Source organism: Calidris pugnax, unplaced genomic scaffold (genome assembly GCF_001431845.1).
Source record: "Calidris pugnax isolate Ruff unplaced genomic scaffold, ASM143184v1 scaffold164, whole genome shotgun sequence".
Taxonomy (NCBI): Eukaryota; Metazoa; Chordata; class Aves; order Charadriiformes; family Scolopacidae; genus Calidris; species Calidris pugnax.
The window spans coordinates 1,079,967-1,103,706 of NW_015090895.1; positions in this window are offsets into that span (position 1 = coordinate 1,079,967).

The window sequence follows — 23,740 nt, forward strand, 5'->3', positions numbered from 1 at the left end:
GCTTTACAGCGCGTAGGGATGGCCCGTGCCTGGGCTTTTAATACTTCCTCCTTGAAAAACACCCAGCCTTCCTGAACACCTTTGCCCTTCAGGGATTCCTCCCATGGGACTTTTCCAACCAGTGATCTGAAAAGGCTGAAGTCCGCCCGCCGGAAGTCCAAGGTTGAGGTTTTGCTAGCCCCCTTCCTTACCTCTCTAATAATTGAAAACTTGACCATTTCATGGTCGCTAAGCCCAAGACGGCCTCCGACCACCACATCTCCCACTAGTCCCTCCCTATTTGTGAGCAGCAGGTCTAGAGAGGCACTTCCCCTGGTCGGCTCACCTACCAGTTGTGTCAGGAAGTTATCTTCCATACACTCAAGGAACCTCCTAGCCTGCCTGCTCTCTGCTGTGTTGTATTCCCAGCAGATGTCCGGTAGGTTGAAGTCCCCAACCAGAACAAGGGCTGGCGATCGAGAGACTTCAGCCAGCTGCTTATAGAATGCCTCGTCTACCCCCTCCTCCTGGTTGGGTGGTCTATAGCAGACTCCCAGCACCAGATCTCCCTTACTAGCCTTGCCCTTCATCTTTACCCACAAACACTCAACTCTATCATTGCTGCAATCAATTTCCATACAATCAAAACACTCCCTAACATACAGAGCCACACCCCCACCTCTCCTTCCTTGCCTATCCCTCCTGAAGAGCTTATAGCCATCCATCACAGCATTCCAGCTATGATCATGTTGAGCTTCTCATCCACCAACAGCCCAAAGTCCTTCTCCTCAAGGCTGCTTTCTAGCCATTCTCTGCCCAACCTGTATTTGTGCCTGGGATTGCCATGTCCCAGGTGCAGGACCCTGCACTTGGCTTGGTTAAACTTCACGCTATTCACACGAGCCCACCTCTCAAGCTTGTCCAGGTCCCTCTGGATGGCATCTCTTCCCTCCAGCGTGTCAGCTGCACCACCGAGTTTAGTGTCATCGGCAAACTTGCTGAGGGTGCACTCTGTCCCACTGTCAATGTCTCCAACAAAGATGTTGAACAGCACTGGTCTCAGTACAGACCCCTGCGGAACACCACTCGTCACTGGCCACCAATTGGACATTGAGCCATTGACCACAACCCTTTGAGTGTGGCCATCCAGCCAGCTCCTTATCCATTGAGTGGTCCATCCATTGAATCCATTAGTTTCTAATTTTAAGACCAGGATGTCGTGCGGGACAGTGTCCAACGCTTTGCATAAGTCCAGGTAGACAACATCTGTTGCTCTGCCCTTGTCCACCAAGTGTGTGGCAGTATCATAAAAGGCCACCAAATTTGTCAGGCACGATTTGCCCTTGGTGAAGCCATGTTGGCTGTCTCCAATCACCTCCTTATTTTCCATGTGCCTTAGCAGAGATTCCAGGAGGATCTGCTCCATAATCTTGCCAGGCACAGAGGTGAGACTGACTGGCCTGTAGTTCCCCGGGTCTTCTTTTTTTCCTTTTTTGAATATTGGGGTTATGTTCCCCTTTTTCCAGTCTGCAGGAACTTCGCAAGACTGTCACGATTTCACAAATATGATGGAGAGGGGCTTAGCAACTTCATCCGGCAGCTCCCTCAGGACCCGTGGATGGATTTCGTCAGGTCCCATGGACCTATGCACCTTCAGGTTCCTTAAGAGGTCTTGAACCTGATCTTCTCATACTGTGGGCAGTTCTTCATTTGCAGAGCCCCTGTTTTTGCCTTCCGTGACTTGGGCAGTGTGGTTTGAGCCCTTGCCGGTGAAGACTAGGGCAAAGAAGTTGTTCAGTAGCTCAGCCTTATCCATGTCCTGGGTGGCCACGTCTCCCGTTTCCTTCCGGAGAGGGCCCACAACTTCCCTAGTCTTGCCTTCGTCCCTGACATACCTGTAGAAGTTTTTCTTATTGTCTTTGATATCCCTGGCTAGATTAAGTTCTGCTTGGGCTTTCGCTTGCCTGATCTTGTTCCTGGCCACTCGGATCATTTCTTTGTACTCTGCCCATTCTACCCATCCCTGTTTCCACCCTCTATAGGCCTCCTTTTTGGTCCTGAGCTTGTCCAGCAGTTCCTTATTCATCCACGCAGGCCTGCTGGCTATTTTGCCTGACGTCTTTTTTGGGATGCACCTCTCCTGAGCTTGGAGGAGGCGATCCTTGAATACCAACCAGCCCTCTTGGGCCTCTCTCCCCTCCAGTTCTTTTTCCCATGCTATCCTCCCAATCAGTTCTCTTAGGAGACCAAAGTCTGCTCTTCTGTCATCCAGGGTAGCGAGCTTGTTGCACACCCTCCTCGCTGCCCTATGAATCTTGAACTCCACCATGATCACTGCAGCCAAGGCTACCCTTGACATTCTCTACTATCCCCTCCTTGTTAGTAAGGACAAGGTCCATTACAGCTCCTTTCCTGTTCATGATGTGATGTTTATCTGAAGCACCTAGATATAAAAAACCCCTTAATTCTTTAAGAAGTTCCAGGGATGGAAGGCAAGTCATTGAAATGTCTCTCCTCTTCCATCTTTGTTAGAAAGCCAGTTGCAAGAAACGTTGAGGCAATGATAAAAGTGTAAGAATGGTACCATTTTCTCATGCTCAAGAATATTTATGCTCAAGCAAATATGCTCAAGTATATTTACTAAGGAAAATGTAATAATTGTGAATTGTGAGTCCCCCTCTGTACTATATCATCTAAATGGTTATTATCTAACCCACGCTAGATCAATGTATGTTCAAGTCTGGAAAAAAAATCAGAATAATTGAACTTAACATTCTTTCACCATCCTTTTATTTGCCACATACTTTTGATGACAACTTTGCAAATCTCTGAATCTCTCTGTTTTCTCTGTGGAAAAAATGTATCTTTGATAATTTTTTTATTCCAGAAAGTTTTCTGTGTTCTCTCTAAGTATATTTAAAGTACTGTCTTTGCCCTTACAGATACATGAGGCGGAGCAGGGCAGGAAAGGGCAAGGAAGGGCAGGGGAGGGCAGGGAAGGGAAGAGAAGCTGTGAGTACAAAAGGATAATTTTTCTCAATTGTTATAAAATAGAGTAAGACTTCTGGATTCACTGACAAGCTGTCACATTTCGACATTTATAGACTATCTAGTAGGTGAGAATCTCTGCCTGTTATCTGAAAGCAGAATTCAAAGGTTTCCTCAGGGACAAGAGAATGTATAGTCTGAATTGCTTGTTATGTTGTGTATTTCACCTGTCATTCCAATGGTAAACACCACCAGACTCCACAATGCAGTTTTTCCAACTGATTCAAACTGCCCACTAGCTGATTTTTTTCCCAGCTGACATCTGATAAAACCCAGGTATTAGTCTCATTGAGAGAATTAGATGAGGGGTGTATATGTTGATAAATTATGTTGAAGTAGCAAAATGAATAATACCTTATCTTGCATGTGAAGTGGATAATCTTTGTATCAATCTCATTTCCACATGCAGGGTTTTTTTTTAATGGCAAATCTAGATAAATTATGTAGGAGTGAGAGAATTGAAGAAACAGAGGGAAGTGACAAAAGAGGAGCTGATAGGATAAGGAAAAGTACATGCGGCAAACTGAGACCAGGCTAAGAAAGCAAGAGGTACTTTCTTTTGCAGGTGGGAGAAGTACATCAGCTATGCAGTTTCAAAAAAAACAGATGAGACTGGCACTTGTGCCAAAGTATTCCTCCTCAGGCTAGTTAACTTAGATCTGGGATCCAACTAGCACACTGCTGGCTCACAGGAAAAAAATCATATATCAACCTACCAAGGACTGCTGTTGCAGATACAGCATGAAACAACAGACCTCTACCCAAATAGAAAACTCTTAAAGCACTTATTACTACCATTGAGATATAATTTAGAGACACAAAAACTAATGGGAGTGGGGAGGGAATCACGTTTATCTCTGGGATTTTTAGCACTAAAGTTTCCCATATACTTCAAGTACTACTAGATCAGGCTATCTTATGGCATTTAATACATATTTTGTTAAACAAATAGTACAAAAGTCTTTTCAGGTGAAAAAGCTTTAGTTTTGGGCTACACGATTAGGCCATATTTTTTGTTGTTGAATTAAAAGCAGTGACTTTTAATGTCATAGTGTCAGCTACAAAGCTGTGATGCAGCTATGATCTGCAATTTAACATCTTCAGCTCTGTGAGACCTCATCTTTATATGCTCTTGCCTTTTATTGACTTTTAGAGTTGCTAGTACTTTTGTTAAGGAAGTATATGTAAAATGAGATAAAATTAATTTTACCTAAAAAAAGCAAAAAAATAAAGCATTTCTTAAATCTTTTCATTGACAGGCTATTTAGATCTCAGTCACCAAATTTGGCAGTGTCCAGAATGATCTAGCTAATATTACACCAGTAAGCAGTGCATTTCAGCTTGTTTGGAAACCTACACACTAGAAATCGATGCTTAAAAAGTGTTTAGCAGTATGTATTCATCCATGTCTCATATTGTAGTCATCAACCTTTTAATTGCCTTATTCAATACAGTAGACCCTATTGTTTGTTTTAAGTTGACTTACAAATGTGTGAGATTTGCGCTTCCCCTTGAATTATGCAGTTATGGTCACAGTTTGCTCTCCTTTGATTGTTCAAAGGAATTTCTTTTCTGTTTTGTACAACTGGAAAAGAAATACACTTAGCTTTAAATATTTTTTAGGTTTTTATTGTTTTCAGTTTTCTTCAGTAATTTTTTTTTTGAATGGACTTGTACAGTGCTTAGTCTATTGAATAGTATTATTCATGGTTTAAGTATAATTCAGTGATTCTTTTTCCTATTCCTTTCTCAGAAGGTTTTAGAGAAAAGTTATGAAAATTTAAAGATTAATCAAACAAGTTTTAGGGAATTTATGTTTTCCAACAGCAGTGGTACTTCTTTACACTTAAAAAAAGGATTTATAAATTGAATTTTTATCACTTCTGTATATGTTTATTTGTGAGTATGTATGTATGTATGGACACTGGAATGTGCAGTTGTTGAATGTACCTCAGGTATAGGCTAATAACAATTAACTTCTGATGACAACTTATCTTCTGAGAAAAGATATATTATGCCTTATAAAGCTCTGGAACTTATCTCCTCGAATATGTCTATATAAAGCTCAGTTTTTAAAGGAAACAAAGCTGATATGTTCCAGTTTTCTGACTGTTAATTCTTTCAAAATGAAAATACTTATAGTCCTTACGTAATTTAACAAATATAATTTAATCAGTCGGAATCTGTAATACATTTCTTACAATCCATTTATTTTATGGATGGAAATATATCGTCAGGTTTTCTGTAGTGTTCCAGAATCTCATTGTATTAGCTAGGTTTAGGCTCAGTTTTCATCAGAACTGTGTTACATGAGAGACAGGTTTAAGACAGGAAATAATTATTAAGTAGTGTAGTGGGGTGGGAGGACTTGTTCTGTATCACTAATAAATGTGCTTGTTCATTGGCAGATACTTGAGGAATTGCTACAGAAACTGGTTCTTTGGAGAAATCTCCTTCTGGGATAAACACAGGCACACAGAGGTCACGGCTTGCAGGACAGGACAGAAGAGTGATCTTGCTCTCTCGATTTAAAATCAGTGCCAAATGAGCAAGTGGAAGTGCTGAACCAGCACGACTTGTCTGCCTGCCAGGAGTAGATCTTTTGGTGCATTGCCAGGTGGACAAATGCTGAATTGCTCCCGGCCTATGAAGGTGGAGGGAAATAACCCAAGCGCAGTTTAGCAGAGCTGGCATGACTCAGAAATAAGAGAGAAGCCTGACTCATATGCAGGTGGAACAACACCAGAAAGGATCAAGGTGGTAAAGAAATGCAGTTTCTAAGTCCATATGTGACATTTTTCCCTTGGAGCCAGTGCTGAACCCACACCTTAGTGTGAGCTCCAGTGAAGAAATACTGAGGAAGGCAGCTTTTCGAGATACTATAAGGATCAGAAGAGAGGAGAAGCCTGACTCATATGCAGGTGGAACAACACCAGAGAGGATCAAGGTGGTAAAGAAATGCAGTTTCTAAGTCCATATGTGACATTTTTCCCTTGGAGCCAGTGCTGAACCCACACCTTAGTGTGAGCTCCAGTGAAGAAATACTGAGGAAGGCAGCTTTTCGAGATACTATAAGGATCATTGTTGTTTAAGATCACATAAAAAGTTCCTATACACCCTTACAACAAAGGGGCTTAAGATCACATAGTTAAAGTTCCTATACACCCTTACAACAAAGGGGTTTAATTTGGGTTTTCCCCCTCTTTCCTTCTGGACAACATATTAAAAGTACTAAATTTAATTCTGCCTTCTGGACACCATATTAAAAGTACTAAATTTAATTCTGCCTCGCTACACTTCCTTCTGCTGCTTGTCTTTTGCTTGGCAACACTACACCGCTGTGCAATGCTGTTCCAGGCAGTCTGGAGACTGCTGTCAGGCTCTTACACACATGGCAAATGATGCGATCCTTGTGATATGAGCTCTTCCCAGCTCACATACGTATTGTGAACCTTAGTTATGGAACTGCTTTTAAAGCAGTCTAGAAATCTCCAGATAATGGTTATCTCGCTACACTTCCTTCTGCTGCTTGTCTTTTGCTTGGCAACACTACACCACTGTGCAATGCTGTTCCAGGCAGTCTGGAGACTGCTGTCAGGCTCTTACACACATGGCAAACAATGCAATCCTTGTGATATGAGCTCTTCCCAGCTCACATACGTATTGTGAACCTTAGTTATGGAACTGCTTTTAAAGCAGTCTAGAAATCTCCAGATAATGGTTATTCTGGAGGTGTGAAATTATAATCTCCAAGATCTAAACTACTGTGAATAATTGTACAAATTACCTACACATAAAAGTGTCTCGTAGTATTCGGCTGAATAGAGTACATAGTACTCCTGGTGAATGGAATTAAATCCAGCTGGTGGCTGGTCACAAGCGCTGTTCCCCAGGGCACAGTACTGGGGTCAGGTCTGTTTAATATCTTTATCAATGATCTGGGTAAGGGGATCGAGTGCACCCTCAGTAAGTTTGCAGACCAAGTTGGGCAGGATTGTTGATCTGCCTGAGGGTAGGATTGCTCTACAGAAGGATCTGGACAGTCTGGATTGATGGGGAGAGGTCAGTGGCATGAGGTTAAACAAGGCCAAGTACCAGGTCCTGCACTTGGGTCACAACAACCTCATGCAGTGATTACAAGCTTGGGGAAGAGTGGCTGGAGAGCTGCCCAGCAGAAAAGAACCTTGGGATGTTGATGGAGAGCTGGCTGAATATGAACCAGCAGTGTGCCCAGGTGGCCAAGTAGCCACCTGGCTAGTAGCATCCTGGCGTGTATTAGGTTTGGGAGACCAAATTTCAATTCCCTTTCTCTGCTTGATGGATATTCATGTTTGAAGTCTCTGAATAGGGTTCTATGTACTATAATTACAGTAGTCTACATGAGCTTCTCTTAGTCTCTATTGATGCTATTTTATTTTCTGAATATTCATTAATAGAGGGACTGAAACCCTGTCATCTCCTGAGTTAGTAACTCACCATTAGCACATAGTAGCTTTTTTATCCTTTGGGGGCTTGGGTTCTTGGGGATGGGGTGGAAAGCAGGGCATATTAATTTACCAGTTATTGGATAATCTGGAATTATGTCCTTTCATATGTTCTCCATGAGCTGTTCTACTTCATATAAAATTATTTAAGTGTTATTAGTGGCTTCCTGGGAAGTGTGGCACCTGAGTATAATGTCTGTTCTGCAATATATTTATTTATTGTAGAACTGGAAGAACATCAAGAGAAAACACTGAATTAGGTTATCATTTAGTGATTATAGGTTGGCGAGTCCCTAGAAATTAAAAATGGTGATTTCAAACTTCCTAAGGGAGAGTGAAAAAATTAAATTGTGCTCTTCATTCTGATAGGATGTCAAGCCACTCTATTACTCAACGGTAAATACTACCACCGGCATCAGTTTTGTGAAACCAGCCCTTCATTTTCTTCACTTCTCTTGTCTACTCCAAAATGAAATATTTTATTTTGGCTCTGAGAGAAAAAAATTCATCCAAGTTCTCATTCTGGGAAGAAAACCCCAAAATATTTCAGTATTTATTCAATCAATTTTTTTAATGGGTTTCTCAAGCAATGAAGAGGGCAGGGGCAGCACAGATTTATACGTCCCAATCTAATTCTCTTAACAAGGGGGTTTTTTCCCTTACAGGACCAGAAAACAAATTATTTGTTTATCTATGTATTTATTCAGAACAGGAAAAAGGATGGTAAAAATTGCTGTTTGGATAAAGAGAGTTCTTTCTACTTCCTCACAAGGTGTACTGTCTAAATCCTTTTACACAATATACTTGAATTCCTTACAGTGCTTTACAGGGCTCTTTCACTACCTTGTAAACATATGGGAAAGAAGAGAAGCATCAGTAACAGACTAAAGCAGTAGTAATGAACTGTGGAGTCAAACTGTTGATAACAACAGGAGTTTAATATTAGCCATTAACCTCTACAACATTCCTGTGTTCTACTTGGAACCAGTTCTCAGAAAGTTACCATCCCTATAGATATTTAAGCCAAGAGAAATATTCACTTCTGAAGCTCTTTCAATTACAAATTCTACTCTGAGAACAAAGACTGTTGATAACAGAAGAACTGAAGCAATTGTGAAGCTTAAAATAGATGTATGCTCAATATTTTGCAATCATTGTTTTTAGTGGAAGAGCTTGTCGCTTCTGTGCACATATATGATTTTTCCTGCAGAGACTGCAGGTCATCTTCAATAGTAAAGGATGGATTTCTGAACTGCAGGAGGCAGGGAAGTACATGGCTAGCTGAACCTTCAAGCAAATTCTCACAGTTAACTGTGTAACTAAAATTAAACTGGTTATGTTCAAGTACAAACTCTCCACACTCTAAGGAAAACACATTTTGGTGAGTGGTAGGGGAAAGAAGGGGAGAGAGACTAAAAATCCCTTCAGCATCATGTTTTAAGCAGCTCTGGGTCAAATTTTGAAAAGATTGCTTCTAACTCCTATGTTGGCTTGAGTTTTCATAACCAGAGGTGGCCAGGTTTGTCAAGAGGAGATGATATATTTCATTAAAAAGAGTTCACCTTCCTTCAGCTTTATCAGACAAGCTTCTGGTAACACACTCTGCAGTACAGATCAGCTGGTCTAATAGGACAGCAAGGACAACAAAAATGCAAAAATAATGTTTCCCACCAAACACTGCCTTGCATTTATCTTTAGTTTGTTGTGGATACAAATAACATTATCACTATGAAAAGAATACCCAAGGGAACGTATTTTTTCAGTTTTGGAGTTGCCTACAGCTCTAATCCATTGCTGTGGAGACACTTAACTATTTGATCCATTATAATGCTTACTGCATAATAACGTCCTGATTCCCTAAACTCAATTCTTGTGAAAGATCTGTAAAATATACATGGAATTACTGTTTTATCATGTGCAATATTAAAACTTCTTTTTAGTTCCTTTTATTCCTAAATTTTATGTTCTGTATGTAGAACCACAGTAATCTGTGGTTATTTTATAGACTCTGTGAATATTTGAAATCCTTTCTCCAGACCACTAAGAGTCTTTGAGAGGGTTTCACATTATCTCATAACTTTGACATATCAAATCATGTAAACAAAACAACAACAAAAAACCCACAAAAACTTTCCCCTAGAAGTGCTATAGTGATTTTGTAATGTAATGAATTTTTAATTAAGTGTTAATGTAAGCACTACTCCTAGCCTGTCATCTTATAAAGTTCTTTTCAAAATGCGTCACAATATGGAAGGAAAACTAATGATGGCCCTTCAACATTACTAAGCTTGTCTACATGCTACTTCTTCTTCTCCAGTTAATTTTTCTCCTTCAAGGGGATGGTTGGGACAGTTGTTTGAAGTGCTTAAAAAGTGGGAAAAGTCTTCAAACAACATTTGTTGGAAACAGAAAGAAACTGAAATTAAAGAAAAAACCAGCCAACCCTCAAACCCCCAACAAAACAAATATCTATTTGCATAACAGCATTCATATATTCTTGTCTCTGTCATTTGTTGACTAGTTTGAGTTCCTTCCTAAGCCAAGTTTTACCTACTTAATGGATTTTATTGATATCTATAGGCAGTCAACCACAAACATATAGTTTAGTCTTCTGTCTTGCAGATTTACAAACAGGATATTTCTTTAACTGATTCAAATTAAAATAACACTATGTCTTTAGGCTGTCCTAAAAGAATTTTAAACAAAATTTAAATCAAGAAAGATGTTAAGAATCTTTTTACATGGCTTCACCTTCTTCATCCTTGAAACTTCTCAAATTTTGTACTTTTTCCCTCAGAATTAATAGTGTTAAACCCCCAATCAAACACTAGCATTCTAGGACTTCCATAATCAGAGGAGTCTAAAAGCTGAAGCTTTAAAAATGTGTCCAATATTTATAATACTGAAATAAATGAAACCAGTTTGGACTACTATGTAGGTGATACACACCATGATTTTTAGCACAATTTTGTTATTGGAAATAGGATTTGATAGTAAATGTTCAGTTTCTTTAAATATAGTAAAAAAAAGTATGTCATTCTCTTGGGTAAAAAGTAACCAACACAAGACACTATTAAGGATAATGAAAATCTGTTAGTTGGCATGTTTACATTACATTGAAAGCACAATAGTAAATATAAAATACTTACAATAGTAAATATATAAAAAGTCACTCAATTTCTACAAGATAAATTTATGATCTCTCACTAAAATAATACACATATTTTTATATCTCCAGGAAATGCTGCCACCAAGATACATAGCTAATGATAAAATCACACTTTCCATTTTGATGTCTTAATCAAAGTTCTGTTTTTTTTGAAGAAATAAAATATTACATGTCACTTCTTGGGATTTGAAAAAGGTAACTAAATTCCTTACAACAACCATGTGGCTTTTCATGCTCAGAAGTCCATATTGTAAATGCAGTCATACAGGGAGAAAATCTGAGGGGAACCCCCCAATGCACCCCTGGATAACAAGACAGAAAGCAGAGGAAATGTATGACAAGGTTGCCCTAAGGTATCCATCTTCCACTGAAAAATGAAAGGGGTGAGAATTTAATGTAACAGGCAGAGGTTTTAGCAACATGTGCACTCTCTTTTTGCTTCTGCTTTCACACAATACTGTCTCTCCCATGCCTAAATATGTTTCATTAACTATTCTTTCCAAAGGCTAATAATAACAAAAAATTCTTGTGTCAGAAGCCAAGAAACTGCTTGAAATATATAAGTAGAATATATTCTTTTTCATACAGGCCAGAATTGCATCCCAATTAATTGTTATTATTCTCACTTGATTAAAAGGCTTTAATGTGCATTTTTTTTACAAGACTGATGCCGAAGATTACTGACATGAACACTGCACTGCCATTGGGGTGATGACCTACATAGGAATCTGACAAGAGAGATCCCTTTAATGAATATAAGCTATCATGTTTTTTTGAACCTTAAATTAATACCGTTAAAAACAGATACCTTCTTCTCTCTCAGCCTACTTATTTTTTTCATTTTCAAACACTACTTCTTTTTTTTCAACTTTTACTGAAGATCTCTCCTTATACCTCTACATCTTTGCCTCTTCACGTTGCTTTTATTTTCTCTTTCCTTTCATCATTGTCTCACTTTTTGATCTTTATATTTCTACTTAGTAAAGTACAATGACTATAAACTCTTCCTGCAAGTCACTACTACCTTTCAGCAGATGGCACTGTTATTTAGTCTAACTAGTAGGGCAAGATAATTAACTTTAAAACCCTTCTTAAACAATAAAACATAGACTCCTTTTAAAATGTATTTCCACCTTATACACAAAACCAGTGACAAAATTACTGAAAATATTAGAAAATTATTTTTAAGACATGAATGTGATAAAAATACATTATTACATGCAGACCTTCTTTAAAGGGGGTCTGAAATCATTTAACGAACTGCCATTCTTCTCAGTGAACTACAAAAATATTTGGGGGGTGTGAATTCATAGCATTTACATAGCAGTATTGCCCTACAACCCAAGCAGCCTATTTTGATTTTGTTGGTATGGTTTCATATCCACATCTGTAAAGGACTGCTATAGGCATGAGTGTGATCCCCATGTCTGTGTGTGGTACAGGGTCTGTCCAGCACGGGGAGCCCACTGGGGTCTGCACTGCAGGTTCTTGCAGGCGCCCAGGGAGACCAGTGGAGAACAAGCAAGTGCTCTGCCAATGCTGTCAGAAAAACATGCAACATCTGTCAGCTCCAATTACAAGGAGAAGATGAATCACATCTCTTAACTCTGTCCCCAGTGGCACTTCGGCTGCTGGAAGGCAGCTGCGTGAGCAGGAGTTTCTCCAGGCTGCTGCCAGACCCACTGTTTTCCCAGCAGCTCCCTTCTGAGGATCCCCGAGGTAGAAAACTATACTCCATCAGTTCTCAGACTGATCCACGCACCTCTAAATGCAGATTGCTCCCATGACCTTTCTGTTACAGTTAGCACTGGCTGTTTTACCTCTAGCATATTCTGTTGCCTTTCAGCTTCAGTTACCTTTCATCTTCTTGCCAGAGCAAACTGCTAATGGTGAGGCTGCTGAAATTTTTCTGGCCCTCAGACTATTACCCCCTGCTGCTCTTCCACCACTTGTGAAACACCAGAAAAGGAGGACTGCAGTGGGAAGCGAAAGTTTTAGGTGGTCAGGACTAAAGGCTGGTTGTGATCAGTAATACAGGGCTGAAGGGGCCCACCTCAAATGTATGCACATAAATAAGGAACAGCCTACACGGCATTATCATGGGGAAAGGTCTCATGACTTTTCTGGGAAATTAGCATGACTGGGTACTCTCTGAAGTACCTTGTGGGGAACAAGAGGATGAACCAGAGGTCTGTGTGAAGTTACAGGACTACTATCTTATTATAGCTCTTACAGCTGGAGCACTGTGATAGATGGATACAGACTCTTTAGGAAGGATGGGGTGGGAAGATAAGGAGGGACGGTTGCCTTTATGTGAGCAACAGGAATGCATGAAGCTCTGCCGAGACACAAGCAAGAGCCAGTCATGAGCTGGTTCAAGAGCAGACTGACTAATGTGGGTAATGTCTGCTGCACACCACCTGATCAGGATGTAGCAATAGTTGAGGCCTTCTTTGGGCAACTGGGAGAATTTTCACATTTGCCAGCTTTGGTCCTCATGGGGATCTTAAACATTATCTGCTAGAGGAACAACACTGCTGTGTTGTACTAGTGATACAAGAGGTTTTGGGAGTGCAGTGTCGATAACTTGTTGACATAGGTGATCAAGGAGCCAACAAGGAGAGGGCACTCTGATAGGTTTGATTCTTCCAACAAGAAGAACTGGTTAGGGATGTGAAAGTCAGCAGAAGCCTTGGCTCTACTGAACATAAGATGGTGGAGCTCAGGATCCTCAGAGGAAGAAACAAGGCAAAAACCAGAATCACAGCCCTCATCTTCATAAGACCAGACTTAGCTATTTCAGAGGCCTGATTGGAACAATCCAATGTAATACAGTCTGGGAGGAAAAAAGAGGAGTCCAGGAAAGTTGGTTGATATTCAAGAGCCACCTCCAGTGGTCCATCCCAACATGCAGGAAATCAATCAAAGGCAGCAGGAGGCCTTCATGAATGAATAAGGAGCTCCTGACGACTCAAATGTAAAAAGGAAGCATACAAGAGGTGTAAGAAACATTGAATGACCCAGGAGGAACACAAATGTACTGTCAGATTATGTAAGGATAGCATTAGGAAAGCCCACTTGGATTTTTATCTGGCAAGGGATATAAAGAAAGATTGATTTCTACAGGTACAGCAACAGCAAAGAGAAAACCCTTTCCCCTTCTCAACCCTCCTAAACATTTTGCTGCTTTCAACTCCAGGATCCTGCCCTAATTTCCTTTGCTCCAACCATCACCTTCCAATGCTTCACAGCTCCTTAAACATCACCTGTCTTTTCCAATTTGCCATCTTAATTACATTTTTTTTCTGTACCTTTAGTCTGATCTCTGCTTCTCATACCTTTCAGTTTTCTGCCTTTTTCTTTTTCCCTTGACTATCAAGCCACTTTCTCAAGGAAGTCATAGTCCATCACTTCCCATATATTCACATAATTAAGCCCAATGAAGCTGTCAGGTTTTGTACACTGTTTGTCTGTGATTCATAAACTGAGAATGGAGGTACAGATGCATAACCTTTTTTAGATGCTTTACTTTTATTCCTGTAAGACTTACTGCTGCTATTTCCACGTCGTCCATCAACCTTACATAGCTTCTCTCAGTATTTCACGCTTCCTGGTGCATGTCAATGCCCCATTCCCTGTCAATGTATTTCCATTGTCCACTTTCCCTTCACTGAACAATTCCCAAAACCTTTCATCCTTCCTTCATGTTTCTTTAAGTTCCTCTGAAAAATTCTTAGATTTCTTCACATTTTTGTCTGCTTCCTTAAGAATTAGAAAATCTTACAAATTCTTTAGCTTCAGATCTGATTTTCCTACTCATTTGTTCATTTATCTTGGACATAATTCTGCAAATCTTTTTAGCACAAGTAACTCATCACAAGCTCCTTTCTTCAAGCCTTAATCCTTATGTTATGTTGCAATTACTTTCCAGTCTTGCTAAAGGGAGAAAGTTAATATTGGAAAGCTTCCAAGTGGATCAAACTGGGGAGAGGGTGCTAAATAGTAATGAGTCTGAGAGCAGATGGTGTGGATGTGTGTGTGTTTTGGAAAATATTTAGATTTCAATAAATATACAAGTACTATGAGAGAAGAAATTACTTTAATTCTGCTAATATTTTTATTCAAACTTCGTATTTTTCCTGATAACATGGTACTATGAACATCATGTTTTCACAAAGCTGTCATTAAATGCCATTAACAAATAAGAGTATCATATTACAGATGAAGTTGTTTTCCAAATCACATTATTCAATGCCCGTTAGAATAGTTTTATAAGATTTAAACATTTTTGAAATATGAATTGTGGTAGTATTATATTATCTCCATTGCTTAAACAATTTTTTTGCTTCTCAGGAGAATTTTAGTTTTATGGATTAAAATGAACAAAAATAATTTTGGCACTGAGACACGAATGAGATTACAACAAATTTAAGATTATCTAATTTGCCAGTTGCAAAAAAACCCCTTATCTGTTGGATCAGAGCTGAACAGTAACTATTGACTTATTGGGACAGGCAGGTAGAAGACCTGAACTGAAAATGCTATTTTTTGAAGCAGTCAGGATATAACACATGTCAACAGTTGCATTTATTTTTAACTGTTATTGTTCTTCTGTGACATGAAACGTGTAAGACTTAAAAATATTTAGCATTTCAAAAATACACTTCAACAATAACTGATCTGTGTTCTTTGCTTAAATAAATCATCTAGAATTCAATAAGGATGTTAGATGATAAATTTTTTACCAAGTAAACTAATTTCAACTCCATGAATTTGCCATTCTTACATTCCTTGTGTTTTCAGTAAAAATACTGCTACTGCCAAAATATTTGTTTGAGAACAAAATGGATTTTAACATAAAAACCCTAAAAGCCCAATATTTTTGAAACATTTTTCTGTAAATCTCAAAGGAACAAATTCAAATTATTTTCTCAGCCCCTTTGTGTGGAAAAATAATTTGTATCCTTCTTGTTTCTGTTCCACCATCCAAAGCTCACCTAAATTGGTTGATTGCAGGTAAGAGCTTTGATGTTTAGCAGCATTCTTTGACTCAGACATCCCAGCATCCTGTTCTGGCCCAGATCTGCTCCAAAAGGAGGAGTCCTATAGAACGGAAGACTTCACTTACATATTGAAAAGGAAGTAAAAAACAGAAACAGATGCACTTTTCTAATATTAGGTAACAACCTGATTTATGACATAAAAAACCTGTTTAAACTACTGAAGTGCTTCATAAATATTGACATGTCATGAATATTACACATCTCCATGAAAGGTTTAATTCAGTTTGAATTCTGCAGTCTTGTTGGAACTCTTATTTTTAACCCATGCCTTTACCTTTTTACTTAGTCTTGTCGTTCATGGGAAGAAAAATCCTCTTTACATTAGTGGAACAGCAGAAGTTATCACAAGTATTCATTAAAATTTAGGAAGTCCTCTGAAGTATCTGAGTCTTTTTTTAATACCCTGAAAATTCTTCTATGTGTTCCTTCCATCTGCCTTTTCTCTGCTATAATATTGCAGAAGCTTTGATACAATTTTGAGACAAGATAGTATTCCAAGAATTTTTGGTGGTTGCAAATAACAATTTTAAAAAAGATCAATTTTGTTCTTTAACACATAGTCAGAGGGAACTATCCCTGTCATCGATCCTTGACTCTTAAAATACTGCTATTGCTTTACAAGCAAATGAAACTATTTTAAAATGTTAATTTTTCACAATATTAAATGTTATATTGTGCAACTTCTGTCATCTCATTTTTAATGGAATATATTAATTCTGACGTAAAATATCCTTACCTGCTGTAGAACGCCTGACATGAAATAAATTAGTACATAATGGTAAACTACCTACCTAAGCAAGTTGTGCCTGTTGTGTTTTTGACAGTAGCACTCTTTATGCACCCAGAATAAATACTTTTTTCAAGTTTTTTTCACTTATCTAGGAGGAAAAACTGGTTTTAGGGGGGGCTTTAGCTTAAATAACTACTAGGGCTTGCATTAGTCTTGGAAAAGGAAGAACATGTTAAAACATAACAAAATGGTGGTTTTCCTTATCAGACTATATTTAACTATCAGAGTTTCTTCTGAGAAAAGGTATGGCTAAAACATAGATAATGGAATACTGTATTTCAGAACCATGGAAAATTACCAGCATTTTTATTTTCATTCTAAAAATTAATTCCCATATGAAAGTTAATTTTTAATTAGATGCATGGATGACAACTCATGTACTGATGCTATAAAATTACTTCCTAACTGTAATAATGTTGGTAGGTAAGGTGTATTATTACTTAGTTCAGATATGCTAAATTGGAAGTAAGGGAAGACACCGATTTGGACACACGCACAGTTAAGTGCATCTCAAGTAGAAGAACTGCAATTTATTCACATGATCAAATACAAAAAGTCAAAGCTTTTCAGGACTATTAATAACTGGATAGGAATATAGTTCTAGAAATTCTGAAAGAAACGTGCGGTAAGGAATCTGTTACAGTAATTATAGTGGCATCAGTTAAACATTACTGCATTGAATAATAGCTATACAGAGTATATTGTACCAGAGCAAAGTATGTGCTTACGGCTATCAACTGCTTTTTTATAATGAGCTTTCTCAATGGCAATATGGAAATTTCAAAGCTTGCTCCCACTTTCTCTTTGGTTTAACTTTCTGCAAGGAGATTGTTAGTCGCACTTTCAGATCAAAAAGTAAAATGCCCTGGAGGACTGGATGCCAGAGGAGATTTATGGCAGGTTGACCAGGGTCTTCAGAGAGCTTTGGAAGACTTTTTTGGTATTTTATTATTAGATACATTTCCAGTGCCAGTAGGATTTTTTGCGATGCTGATGAATTGCTTCAGTGTGACAGGACTAGTAAGCCTGTACCATGTTCATACGATCCACAGGGAAGAAGTTATAGAGCTTTTAGGAAGCCAATACAGAAGTGCTTGGTAACTGAACACAGTCAAGGACTTCCCACGCTAAGGACAAGTTGGTGTTAGGAATTCTTGGATTGTGCACATAAAGAAATTTAACTCTATAATTCAAACGGGCAATGAATACTTTACTGGGATACATTCCATGGGGTTAAACCTGGTAGTCATGCTACGCGAGTGCATTTTTAATCTCCTAAAATAAAGTAGCATTTTGCCTTTTGCTCTGTATTCCTATTATTTGGGCTTTTTTTCTTTTTATTTTCTAAAGAGCAGTTGCAGTTGTGTTAAGCCTCTGACGATATTCCAACACTTTGAGCACTTATTTGCTACATCTCCAGAAATATGCAATATTTGTGGCACTTCTACAGAGATTTGTGACAGAGCACATTTGCTTATATAAGCATCAAGAAACACTTGGTGCAGAACTTGACACAATAAAAGTACAGATCTGTATGTGTTCTCTTGCTCCAGGAATATTTGAGTATTGCTTGATATCCAGTTGTCAATGGTTTCAACATGTCTGTGGTTTGCTCTCTTCCTTACTTCTCTAGTTTACAGTTTCCCTAATCTCTTTAGTTACAGCAGGCAGCAATAGCCCCTTTCTTGTACAGCAACCATCAGTTTTTTGGCTGACTCCCTGATCAGCTCCAACAGTGTTTGGAGACTGTAGCTATGCTACAGGCAGGGCACTCCTTCTAAAGCATCCTGCTCCCTCAGCATGGTTGGTGCAGCTGGAGGAGGTCTTAGAGCTGCTATGTTTCCTGCTGTTCCTAAACTTTCTTCCCACAGCAAGGCACATCTCGTCATGGAAAGGTGAGGGGACCAGGACTGCAGGGAACACCCTGGAGCAGAACTTCACAGTGAGAATGTGCCAGCATGAGGACCAGAATGCACTTCAGATAAAACACCATTTAGCAGCCTTTCTGTCTGCTTCTCCCCCTTGCTTCCTCAATTTTTTATTTAAAATTCTTTGGTTTAAAGATTAACAACCCTCCCTCATTTGCTTACCAGACAAGCTTTCCTAACTAGTGTCAGAAAAGGTATAAAAAGACAAAAAGGAAGACAATTTCTGCACCCAGTTTAGGTGTGTAACATGAGATAGGTAATTGCAAAGAGTCTTTATCTGTTGCCTGAGATTGCTGCTGCTTCTCTGTTCAGGAGAACTTGTATTGTACTACTTACCCTCACAGGAGTTTCTCCTAATTTTGCCACCTGATCAATGGTTATCAATGTAGGTTACTTAGTAGAGCTTCCATCTACCATGGAAAAGTATATATACTCCTGTTCTGGAAAAAGGAAGGAACTGTGTGCTATCACAGAGACAGTATGGGGATAAATACCAATCCAAAGTTCAAAATTTCCACCCTTCTCTTGAAAATAACCGTAGTGTAACTAATGTTATAAGAAGAAGAGGAAAGAGCAGGGTGTCATCAATTAAAAAGAAAAGATTTCTCTAAAGCAGTGTTTCAGGAAATTCAGGGAATAGCAACTAAGAAATTTCCATCCTCTGTTCTTTCAAATAGAAAATGAAGTTCCACCAAAATTATATTTCAGGCAAATGATTGAGACCATTCTTTGTGTTTCCATGTTCTCCCTTGCCATAAAAATGGTCAAGAATATCTCCATTGATGTCTCAGTTTAAGGTTGAGTCATTTGCATTGAATCACCTTGATTTGCCAAAGCAAAAATTCATCTGGTTGATCTGACAGTCATCTGCTTCTGAGTGATCATGAGATTTCATAGGAGATGGGGTCTGTTTACCTCATGTCTGCTGAGGGTGCAGCCCTTTGGCTGTATGGCATCTGCTGCGAAAGACCAAAGCTCAGCTCTGCTGCCCAGCTGACCCAAACACAGTATTCTGTGGACATCCAGAGCTCACTGATGGAGAACATGCTGAATGCATCTTGTGCAATGATGGGGAAGAGTATTCTTACAACTGGAAAGACAAGCAGCTTAAATAATTGACTACTCTTCCCATTACTGTACGGTAGCAACCAGCATACAAAAAGCTTCACTAGCCACTAAAACGTCCTAGTGGTATACCTATTCTAGCAACCCAACACAGACTTCTGTTAAAATGTGTGGGACAGACATTTTAATTCCCTGCAGTCATGCGGTCCCGTGTTCCCTGTCTTTCCAACTAGCCCTTCTTCTCCTCCCACATACATCAGTCAGGCACAATTATGCAAACCTAACAGATAGTTCATGTCAAAGAGCAAACCAGCACAGAAATCCTCAGCACAGTTCTCTCTGGAGACACAAAGAAACATGAAAATACAACTCTACACAGCTACTAACTTCTAAGAAACAACCATCTTGATTATTTTAAATTTACAGGAAAAATATTTAAACACTTTTAAATATAACTTTTCTTTAAACTCGGGACTGTGTCATTGTTCAAACATGATTTTTTCCATGTATGAACACACATATTTGTGTGGACATATGTATATACACACATACACAAGACATGCTCTCCTTTCAGAAATGCTTTGGATTGAGCCAAGTCAGTTTTGAAGACGCATCACAGAAATGACGTGGGTTGAAGCAGAGTTAGCAAATTCAGGATTTCAGAGTCTCAGGGTCGATAAATGCAGCATTATGAACCAATTAATTTTTTATTATTCCTAAAACCTGAAAATAAATGCACCAACAAATGAAACTGCAACAGAGAGATATAATTTGCTGTCTCGGTTCACAGTTAGATTAATGGAAGAGTCATGCAAAGAGGGCAGGACTAAACAGTTTCAAATAACTTCATTAACATTAGAGGCAGACCCAAAAGTGTGCATCTAGCAGTTTTAATAGCTGCAGTTAAGATTACAGAAAACAAAAAACCAAAATAAAAGGGTTTTCATTAAAATATAGATGTGTATTTATGATGCGGAAAGTAGCTCAATGGATTTGATACTTAAAACTTGAAAGGGATTTGATACTTTGTAACCACCACCAAGAGTCCAGATTTTTGTGTTTTGTTTTTTGTGGTGTTTCTTGGTTTATTAAAAAAATTATTTTTAGGGGAGAGAGAAGACTAGACTTTAATTTCTCATTGCAGTACCTCTCTTTCCAGCCTCAAAAGTTGTCATCTCGCTTTCAAAGCCTTCAAAATTCTCTTGCAGTTAGCATTTCTCCAACTCTGTAACCAGCCTGTCTTTCTCCTTACACTGTTTTCTATTACATCAAACACCAGCTACTTATCTTTATATGTAAGTCCCTCAAAGCCTGTCCTTCATTTAGCTACATCTCATTATAAACAAATCAACTCACATGACTCACCAGGGTTTGAACATAAAGTTCTTGGGTAATTCTGCTTATTTTTCAATTATCATAGAATGGTTAGAGTTGGAAGGGACCTTAAAGATCACTGAGTTCCAACCCCCCTGCCATGGGCAGAGACACTTCCTACTAGACCAGGTTGCTTGTAATCTAATCTTTACTCATGACAGTTTTTCTGTAAAAATCCATACAGTCATTTAATTCTTCTTTTTCAAATCCACAAGTTGTATTTTGCTAAAAACTTAAGACTCTTGTTCACAAACACAGAACTTTGCACTGAAAGTATATTGGATTTTGATTCATTACCAGTGATATTGTCAACTGTGATTTGTGCTTTGCTGCTATTGTATCTGGGAAAATCTCTTTCTTATCTATATTTTCTCATTCAGGATCGATTGGTGTCTCAAACCAGGACAATTGGTCATCTCCTTCCTTCAGCTATGTTATTGTACCAATATCTACATCATCTGTGGTTTGGGAGAACCCACATCACAATACTTTTCTCATTTCAACCTAGAGAATTGAGTTTAGAATCTTCCTATTAAATTAAATTTCTTGTTATTCCCCCAAAAATATCGTAACACTGAGCACTTTTGAAAGTCCACTTATTATCCTTTTTTCAGTAAAGAAGTTACAGTTAATATTTGTAAAGGATTGTAAACAGAATTCAAGTTTACATTTCTCAATTTTTTTGCTTCTATCAGTGTATTTATTAGAAGGAAACCATAAACGTCACCGTCCCACATAGCACATGACATTTTAGCTCTTTTCTTTCATTGAAGAAAAAAAAAAAAAAGGCAGCTGGTCAGCTGGTTCAGCTGCTTGTGCCTACATAAAGTATTGCTTGTGCAATGCAAAAGGTGCTCTCAGGTACTTTCTTAGCTGGCAAGAAATTATTTCATGATACAGTTATTATTTACTAAAAAAAAGCTAAAACTTTTTGCAGGAAGACAGAATTCAGGAGGTGCCGGATGTCACCTGCAATCACTGCTGTTCAGGTCTGGACACCCATAAGCTGCCAATGAAGCTCAGTTCTGAAGCTACCCATTAACACTTCAAACCAATGAATTAGATCAAGGGAGGCACTACAACTAGAAAAGGATTAACTGTTTTTTTCTGCTTTCCATGCTAATTAATTTAAATATAGTTAATCCATGAAGGAAGTGTGATTAATGAGGAAGTGTGTTGTTCACAGGAAGTAGCTGTACTACCTTTCATTACAACTACCAATTAAGTTCCTTTTTAAAGGAACTTTGCTGCTAAGACTCCACACGTGCTCCACATGTATCATAATGTTGATACATCATCATGATTGACGGTTGGACTCAATGAACCCAAGGGTCTTTTCCAACCCAGATGAGTCTATGATTCTATGATCATTATTCATTTGCAAGAGAGAAAGATTTCTTAGTATTGCAACTCCAATTAAAAGAAGTTACTGAGTACACAACAAGCCTTACTGCTTATCAAACATCATACATGCCTTTCTGTTTATACAGCTTTGCAAAATCATTCACAGAGTTCAAAATGATTGGGAAGGTGATCAACCCAAAGTCCAAAGTATCTGGCTGAAGAGATGTCATCAGTTGTTTTAGAATAAGTGTTGTCAGTCATACCTCCTGTGCATACCTCCTGTCTTTTTCATTTTCTCCTCCTTTCCCTCTTAATCTCTAATGGAGTGAGAAGAAAAATATTCTGATTATGAGGAACTAAAGCAAAAACGTTATAGCATTGTTCAGTTTACAGAAGACCAGTTCTGTTGACTTTAGGCCACCTTGTTAGATCTGTTTCTTGTCCTAGGCTTTTCCTAAGGAAAAACAGATGAACTGAGAGAAGTTTGGTACAGCTGGTAGCTATGTCAAGAAGAGTTCAGGCTTCAGGAAAAGCCAGCTTGTTGGCTGCTAAATCTAATTATTACTGCCTTATTGAATGTGCATATGTCTGGAACAATGAATACATGCATTTTTATTAATACACTTAAAAAATTGGAATGACAGATAGATTATTTAATATCTTTTATTATGTATTTCAACTTTTTGTTTGATGCATATTTTTTTATATTATGGTTATAATGTGTCGGGAGTGGGAAACGGACCCGGAGTAACGATGTAACCTCAATATGAGTATGATCGTTCTCCCTTTATTCATGTTTTCACAAAGTATATACAGACAGGCAAGCAGAGCACGCGCTAGCGACAGCTCTACGGTTGGCTTACAATCTCTGTTCACGCGACCAGAGCGCTCACACAATTGGTGTAGACCCCTTGTCCACGCGCAGCAACATTCTCTCCTCTTCTGGATGCGGTCCCGTTTATCTTATCTACCAAGTAGCTGCTGCTGCTTACTTCTGCTTTTCCCAGGAGAGCTCATGGTCATCTCCAGGCCTTTATCTACATCAAAGACTGGGTTGCTCATTGCAATTAAATCGTGGCCTTTTTCACACAGCCATTCCACCACAATTCCCCCTTTTTGTTTTTGAGCAATCCAGGCTTGGTTTACTACTTTTAACATAGTTCTCTTAATACAACTAAGTACTAAACATAAGCACAGACCTATGATTACAAGGATTATTATAATGCGCAAGCCTTCAACAAGCAAGTCTACTAATCATTGCAGCATATTCCCAAACAAGATAGTTAGCCACCCATCTAAAAAGACATGGTTTTGATGAATTTTGTTTGCATGCTCTTTTAAACACTGCAACTGTTTATGAATTGATTTACTGTGATCGGACAAGTTCATACAGCACATGCCTTCAAAATTCTCGTAACCATGACCTTGAGATAATAGTACACACTATAGTTGCTAAATTCTTCTACCTTAAAGCCAGTTACTTCTATTAAACATGT